Below are 8470 nucleotides of genomic sequence, written 5' to 3'. Positions count from 1 at the left end.
GCCAAAACAGAGCACAAACCATCACCTGCATGCCACACAGCTCCAGCCTCTTCCCCAAAAAACACCCCCCTCCAAAACAACACGGTCCCTCCGCTCACCTGAAACACGTCCCTTCCAAACTCAGAGATCCTGCCCAGCACTACGACACCCACAGCACCTGGGAAAAACAACACAAAAGTCACTCTTCTGCCAGGCAGCACCCAACAGCCCTACTACAAACGGCACACTGTGCCACTCACCTCAAATCCTCAGCCATCCGGGAAGAGGCCCCCCACAGCACCTGAAAAAAGCACAACAAAAGACATTACTGAGAGGCAGCTTGACACCACCCAACCACATGATAAAGCTCTCAACAACAAGCTGCCCCCTCTTACCTGCTCAGCCTCCGCCTCAGCACTCACCTTCTTCACGCCACAACTGCATCCTACACCTGAAAAGTCAGAGACAATACCACACCTTGAGGGGATGGCCACAAAACCGCAGCCCGTCCACACCCACCCACCACTCCCACACTTTTACCTGTGCCACTTACCCTTCCCCACTGTCATGCTACAGGAGGCCGCACCAAGCTCTGCCACGCACCTGCAAAACCAGAACACCACTGGGCAACAGGCACAGCACCAACACAACAGCCCCACTCCACGCTCTGCTCCATCTCTCACACCAACACTCACCTGGCCAGCCTCCTCCTAGGCACAAGCAACCCACTTGCCTCATGGCTTCCCACCTACAAACACAAAACAAACATTGTTCAGGGAACCGCTGCCCAAGACACCCTCCTGCAAACAGCACTCACAAGCTCACCTCCTTAGTGCACATCTCGGTCTTCCTCAGTCTCCCTCAGGCACCCACAACACTGCTCTGCATCTGCAAAAGCAACACAAACTGCAGCACCCAAAGGCAGACCTATCCACATTCCACTCCCCTTCACCACTCCACGCTGCACACTGCCATCGCTAAAACCCACAGGCAAGGCACCTCCAGCCCCAAACAAACATGCACACTCACACACAGCACACACAAACACAGAACAAAGCCCTAGGCAGAAAGAACAGTTCTCACGCATAGGACCCTGCAGGCCACAAAGCACTACAATGCCACAACTGTGCAGCTCAGAGGCTCGGGAGAAGCCCAGGAAAGTCAAACGCCACGGTCCGTGACAGAAAGCAGCCAGCAAAGCCAGGACCATCAATGCACAAGAGGCTGGCCAGAAAGACCCAAGACCACAAACACACAGGGAAGAAAACCCTGAAAGCATGCCATGAAGGCAAGGAAGAGCGGCTGCGGAAGGCGAGGAAGAGCATCACCGCGAAGATGAGCAGCCACGGAAGGCGAGGAAGAGCATCGCCACAAAGATGAGCGGCCGCGGAAGGCGAGGAAGAGCGGCCGCGGAAGGCAAGGAGCATCGCCACAAAGATGAGCGGCCGCGGAAGGCGAGGAAGAGCGGCCGCGGAAGGCAAGGAGCATCGCCACAAAGATGAGCGGCCGCGGAAGGCGAGGAAGAGCGGCCGCGGAAGGCAAGGAGCATCGCCACAAAGATGAACAGCCGCGGAAGGCGAGCAGTATCGCCACAGAGATGAGCGGCCACAGACAGCTACGATGCAAATTCAGCGCAACACACCGACCCTTTTGGTGGGCGGCACACAAGGAGACACCGTCCCTCGACGCAACGCTGAGCGCTCAGGCCACTCAATAGCCTGCAGATGCCTAACACCCTAGCCCTGCAAAGTTTACACCGCGCTCCACCATCACACAGCACAAGAGCAACATCAAGACCTGAGCAAAACACAGGACACCTACAACACACACAGAACACAGCACACAACAACACAGACACTGGCTGGAGCAGCCCGGACTACCACACCCACCTCTGCCTCACACACAGCACCCACCCTCAGGAGGCCTCCACACTACACTGATTGGCAGCACACGCATACACACCCCCCCCCCACACACACACACCGCCCAAGACACACCAACACCCTTGGCCCCCTCCACTTAGCTTGGGCACTGCCGTGCATCACCGTCCATCCTCAACAGCCAGCCTCGATGCCAGGCACCTCCTCTCTGACCTTCCTTCACTCACAAACCTTCGCCCTCACCACCTGCCAAAACAGAGCACAAACCATCACCTGCATGCCACACGGCTCCAGCCTCTTCCCCAAAAAACACCCCCCTCCAAAACAACACGGTCCCTCCACTCACCTGAAACACGTCCCTTCCAAACTCAGAGATCCTGCTCAGCACTACGACACCCACAGCACCTGGGAAAAACAACACAAAGTTACTCTTCTGCCAGGCAGCACCCAACAGCCCTACTACAAAAGGCACACCGTGCCACTCACCTCAAATCCTCAGCCATCCGGGAAAAGGCCCCCCACAGCACCTGAAAAAGCACAACAAAAGACATTACTGAGAGGCAGCCCGACACCACCCAACCAAATGATAAAGCTCTCAACGACAAGCTGCCCCTCTCACCTCCTCTGCCTCCATCTCAGCACTCGGCTCCTCCACGCCACAACTGCATCCTACACCTGCAGAACCAGAGAAAACACCACACCTTGAGGGGATGTTTGCAAAAGCACAGCCCATCCACACCCACCCCTTGCTCCCACAACTTTACCTGCGCCACTCACCTGTCCCCACTGTCAGGCGACAGGAGGCTACACTGACCTCGGTCACGCACCTGCAAAACCAGAACAGCACTGAGCAACAGGCACAGCACCAACAACCCCACACTATGCTCTGCTCCATCTCGCAGACCAACACTCACCTGGCCAGGCTCCTCCTAGGCACAAGCAACCCACTTGCCTCACAGCTTCCCACCTACAAACACAAAACAAAAAGCATTCAGCAAACCGCCACCCAGAACACTCTCTTGCCAACAACACTCACAAGCTCACCTCCTTAGAGCACGTCTCGGTCTTCCTCCATCTCCCTCGAGTACCTGGAACACTGTTCTGCATCTGCAAAAGCAACACAAACTGCAGCACCCAAAGGCAGACCTATCCCCATTCCACTCCCCATCACCACTCCACTCTGCACGCTGCCATCGCTAAAACCCACAGGCAAGGCACCTCCAGCTCCAAACAAACATGCACACACACAAACAGCACACACAAACACAGAGCAAAGCCCTAGGCAGAAAGAACGATTCCCATGCATAAGACCCTGCTGGCCACAAAGCCCTACAACAGCACAACCGTGCACCTCAGAGGCTCAGGAGAAGCCTAAGAAAGAGTCAAATGCCACAAGCTGTGACAGCAAGGGGCCAGCAAAGCCAGGACTACGGAAGCACAAGAGGCTGGCCAAAAGGACCCAAGGCTGCAACCATGCAGGCAAGAAAACCCTGAAAGCATGCCGCAGAAGACGAGCGAAGAGCGGCCGCCGCAGAAGACGAGCGAAGAGCGGCCGCCGCAGAAGACGAGCGAAGAGCGGCCGCCGCAGAAGACGAGCGAAGAGCGGCCGCCGCAGAAGACGAGCGAAGAGCGGCCGCCGCAGAAGACGAGCGAAGAGCGGCCGCCGCAGAAGACGAGCGAAGAGCGGCCGACAAGCACTCAAACATCACCACAAAGATGGCCAGCCACAGACAACTATGATGCTAATTCAGTGCAACACACCAGCCCTTCTCACAGGCAGCACAGAAGGAGATATGATCCATTGGCACAATGCTGAGCACTCGGGCCACTCAAAAGCCTCCGGATGCCTACCATGCTACCAATGCAACATCTGTGCCATGCTCCATGAGCACAAAGAACAAGAGCAACATCAACACCTGAGCAAAACACAGGACACCTACAACACACACCGAACACAGCACACAACAACACAGACACTGGCTGGAGCAGCCCGGACTACCACACCCACCTCTCCCTCTACCTCACACACAGCACCCACCCTCACGAGGCCTCCACACTGTAATGACTGGCAGCACACGCACACCCCCCCACACACACCCACACCACCCAAGACACACCAACACCCTTGGCCCCCTCCACTTAGCTTGGGCACTGCCGTGCATCACCGTCCATCCTCAACAGCCAGCCTCGATGCCAGGCACCTCCTCTCTGACCTTCCTTCACTCACAAACCTTCGCCCTCACCACCTGCCAAAACAGAGCACAAACCATCACCTGCATGCCACACAGCTCCAGCCTCTTCCCCAAAAAACACCCTCCTCCAAAACAACACGGTCCCTCCGCTCACCTGAAACATGTCCCTTCCAAACTCAGAGATCCTGCCCAGCACTACGACACCCACAGCACCTGGGAAAAACAACACAAAAGTCACTCTTCTGCCAGGCAGCACCCAACAGCCCTACTACAAAAGGCACACCGTGCCACTCACCTCAAATCCTCAGCCATCCGGGAAGAGGCCCCCCACAGCACCTGAAAAAGGCACAACAAAAGACATTACTGAGAGGCAGCCCGACACCACCCAACCAAATGATAAAGCTCTCAACGACAAGCTGCCCCCTCTTACCTGCTCAGCCTCAGCACTCGGCTCCTCCACGCCACAACTGCATCCTACACCTGCAGAACCAGAGAAAACACCACACCTTGAGGGGATGTTTGCAAAACCGCACCCTGTCCACACCCACCCACCGCTCCCACACTTTTACCTGTGCTGCTCACCCTTCCCCACTGTCATACTACAGGAGGCCACGCCAAGCTCTGCCACGCACCTGCAAAACCAGAACAGCACCGGGCAACAGGCACAGCACCAACAACACAACAGCCCCACTCCACGCTCTGCTCCATCTCTCACACCAACACTCACCTGGCCAGCCTCCTCCTAGGCACAAGCAACCCACTTGCCTCACAGCTTCCCACCTACAAACACAAAACAAACATTGTTCAGGGAACCGCTGCCCAAGACACCCTCCTGCAAACAGCACTCACAAGCTCACCTCCTTAGTGCACGTCTCGGTCTTCCTCCATCTCCCTTGAGTACCTGGAACACTGCTCTGCATCTGCAAAAGCAACACAAACTGCAGCACCCAAAGGCAGACCTATCCACATTCCACTCCCCATCACCACTCCACTCTGCACGCTGCCATCGCTAAAACCCACAGGCAAGGCACCTCCAGCTCCAAACACACACAAACAGCAGACACAAACACAGAGGAAAGCCCTAGGCACAAAAAACAGTTCTCACGCATAAGACCCTGCCAGGCACAAAGCCCTACAACACCACAACCCTGTGCCTTTCAGGCTCAGGAGAAGCCCAGGAAAGACTCAAATGCCATGGCCTGTGACAGAAAGGGGCCGGCAAAGCCAGGACTGTGGATGCACAAGAGGCTGGCCAGAAAAACCCAAGGCCACGATCACACAGGGAAGAAAACCCTGAAAGGGAGCCCCAAAGGCAAAGAAGCGCGGCCGCCGAAGAAGAGGCGAAGAAGCGCGGCCGCCGAAGAAGAGGCGAAGAAGCGCGGCCGCCGAAGAAGAGGCGAAGAAGCGCGGCCGCCGAAGAAGAGGCGAAGAAGCGCGGCCGCCGAAGAAGAGGCGAAGAAGCGCGGCCGCCGAAGAAGAGGCGAAGAAGCGCGGCCACCGAAGAAGAGGCGAAGAAGCGCGGCCACCGAAGAAGAGGCGAAGAAGCGCGGCCGCCGAAGAAGAGGCGAAGAAGCTATGTTGCAAATCTGGCACGACACAATGCCCCTTTTCACGGGCGGCACAGCAGATACAATCCCTTTGCACAACACTGAGCGCTGAGGCCAGTCCCAAAGCCTACAGATGACTACTGTGCTAGCCCTGCAAACTCGTCCTTTGTGCTCCAGGAACACAAAGGACAAGAGCAACAGCAACACCTAAGCAAAAGACAGGACACCTACAACACACAACACACAGCACACAACAACACAGACACAGGCTGGAGCTGCCCGGCCCCAAGCACAACCCCACGGCCTCGACCTCACCAAAAACAATCATCCTAAAGCACTACACTCATGGTCAGCAAACACACACACACACACCCCTACCCCCAGGACAAGCCAACACGCTTGACCCCTCCACTTAGCTTGGGCACAGCTGTGCGTCACTGTCCATCCTCAACAGCCAGCCTCGATGCCAGGCACCTCCTCTCTCTGATCTGCCTTCAGTCACAAACCTTCACCCTCATCACCTGCCAAAACAGAGCACAAGCTGTCACCCGCACACCACGCAGCACCAAACTCTTCCTCCAAAAACACCCTCCTCCCAAACACCACGGTCCCTCCGCTTACCTGTGCCCCGTCCAAACTCCAACATCGTGGCCAGGCGGACACCCGCAACACCTGGGAAAGGCAACACAACACAGTTACTCTTCCGCCAGGAAACACCCAATAGCCCTACAACAAAGAACTCACCGTTCCACTCACCCCAAATCCTCTGGCAAAAGGCCCCCCCACAGCACCTGAAAAAAAGCACAACAGAAGACATCACCAAGAACCAGCCCAACACCCCCCAGTCACAGAATAAAGCGCTCAATGACAAGCTGCCCCTCACACCTGCTCAGCCTCCGTCTCGGCACTCAGCTTCTCTACGCCACAACTTCACGCAATGCCTGCAAAAACACAGAAAACACCACACCTTGAGGGCATGCCCACAAAACCAAAGTCCTTCGGCACCCACCCTTTCCTCCCACACCTTCACCTATGCCGCTCCACTCTGCACGCTGCCATTGCTAATAATCCACAGGCAAGGCACCTCCAGCCCCAAACAAACGTGCACACACAAACAGCAGACACAAACACAGCGGAAAGCCCTAGGCACAAAGAACAATTCTCACACATAAGACCCTGCCGGGCACAAAGCCCTATGACACCACAACCGTGCAGCTTCAAAGCTCAGGAAAAGCCCACGAAAGAGTCAAACACCATGGCCTGTGACAGAAAGGGGCCAGCAAAGCCAAGACCATCACTGGACAAGAGGCCAGCCAGAAACAAGCAAGGCCATGATCACACAGGGAAGAAAACCCTGAAAGGGAGCCCCCGAGGCGAAGAAGCGCGGCCGCCCGAGGCGAAGAAGCGCGGCCGCCCGAGGCGAAGAAGCGCGGCCGCCCGAGGCCGGCCACAGATGCTACGATGCAAATCTGGCACGACACAACGCCCCTTTTCACGGGCGTCACAGGAGGAGATGCAAACCCTTCGCACAACACTGAGTGCTCAGGCCACTCCAAAAACCTGCAGACGCCTACCGTGCTAGCCCTGCAAAGTCTGCATCGTGCTCCATGAGCACAAAGGACAAGAGCAACATCAACACCTGAGCAAAACACAGGACACCTACAACACACACCGAACACAGCACACAACAACACAGATACAGGCTGGAGCTGCCCGGCCTAGCACACCCCCCTCTCCCTCTGCCTCACACACAGCACTCATCCTCAGGAGGACTCTACACTGTAATGACTGGCAGCACACGCACACACACACCCCGCAAGACAAGCCAACACGCTTGGCCCTCCCAACCTAGCTTGGGCACTGCTGCGCCGTCCTCAAGAACCAGCCTCGATGCCAGGCACATCTGTTCTGCTTTTCCTTCAGTCACAAACCTTCGCCTTCACCACCTGCCAAAACACAACACAAGCGGTCACCTGCACGCCAGATGCCTCCAGCCTCTTCACCAAAAACACCCTCCTCCCAAACACCACAGTCCCTCCCCTCACCTGCATCCTGTCCAAACTCCAGCATTGTGGCTGGGCGGACACCTGCGGCACCTAGGAAAGGCAACACAGTTACTATTCTGCCAGGCAACGCCCAACAGCCCTACAACAAAGGACACACCTTTCTACTGCAGCTCACACCCTCAGCCACCCCAGAAAAGGCCCACACAGCACCTGAAAAAGCACAACAAAAGACATCACTGAGAAGCAGCCCAGCACCAGCCCCACGGCACAGTAGAGCCCTGACCCAAACAGCTCCCCCTCTTACCTGCTCAGCCTCCATCTCAGTGCTTGGCTTCACCACACCACAACTGCACCCAATGCAAAAAAAACTAGGGTACAAAACTAGGAAAAAATGTTTTCCCTGAACCCCTCCTGCCTCTTCTTTTCTGCAGTCCTGCAGAGCAACAAACAATTCCCCAACTCTCATCATCTCAGAAGAGCCCAGTGAAGAAGCTGCATCCCTTCCGCAATAAACTCAAAAACACCAGAAAACAACAGTGACCGTCAACAAAAGATACAACAGGATATTCAGAAGCCCTTTTTCAGCCCAAACAACCCACACCGACATGCTACCCAAGAAAAAACCCTATCTCCTACAAACACTTCCCTCTCATAATCACAGCTCCAGCTCAAGCTGCCTCATTGCTCTTCTATTGTTCAATGCCCTTCGCATCTCCAAGCGTACAAATAGGTCTTCCAGGATAGTTGTACATCCTCAAATGCTGTTATTTGCTAAGCCCATTACAAACTACCACTCCCACAGCAGATCAAAGGCAGAATGAACTCAGGGAAGAGAGACCCCCACTTTATATAACCCTAGGCCCCAC

The 8470-nt window shown here is 55.8% G+C and overlaps 3 long non-coding RNA genes across 3 annotated transcripts; all 3 read right to left on the bottom strand.

The window, feature by feature from the left end:
* Positions 1-3983: 3983 nt before the first annotated feature.
* On the bottom strand, positions 3984-5536 carry LOC138068773 (uncharacterized). The gene is made up of 7 exons (XR_011143545.1): positions 4909-5536; positions 4779-4831; positions 4621-4683; positions 4482-4531; positions 4347-4387; positions 4206-4264; positions 3984-4105 (listed from the first exon to the last, which is right to left on the bottom strand). It is a non-coding gene; the product is annotated as an uncharacterized lncRNA (long non-coding RNA).
* A 29-nt stretch (positions 5537-5565) lies between these two features.
* Positions 5566-7401, bottom strand: LOC138068772 (uncharacterized). Its single transcript, XR_011143544.1, has 4 exons — positions 6484-7401; positions 6355-6389; positions 6220-6270; positions 5566-6119 (listed from the first exon to the last, which is right to left on the bottom strand). It is a non-coding gene; the product is annotated as an uncharacterized lncRNA (long non-coding RNA).
* A 59-nt stretch (positions 7402-7460) lies between these two features.
* LOC138068734 (uncharacterized) lies at positions 7461-7864 on the bottom strand. Its single transcript, XR_011143466.1, has 3 exons — positions 7762-7864; positions 7644-7694; positions 7461-7544 (listed from the first exon to the last, which is right to left on the bottom strand). It is a non-coding gene; the product is annotated as an uncharacterized lncRNA (long non-coding RNA).
* Between the last annotated feature and the right edge of the window lie 606 nt (positions 7865-8470).

The sequence above is a fragment of the Struthio camelus genome, chromosome 11 (genome assembly GCF_040807025.1).
Source record: "Struthio camelus isolate bStrCam1 chromosome 11, bStrCam1.hap1, whole genome shotgun sequence".
NCBI lineage: Eukaryota > Metazoa > Chordata > Aves > Struthioniformes > Struthionidae > Struthio > Struthio camelus.
This window is presented reverse-complemented; position numbering and strand designations above follow the sequence as displayed.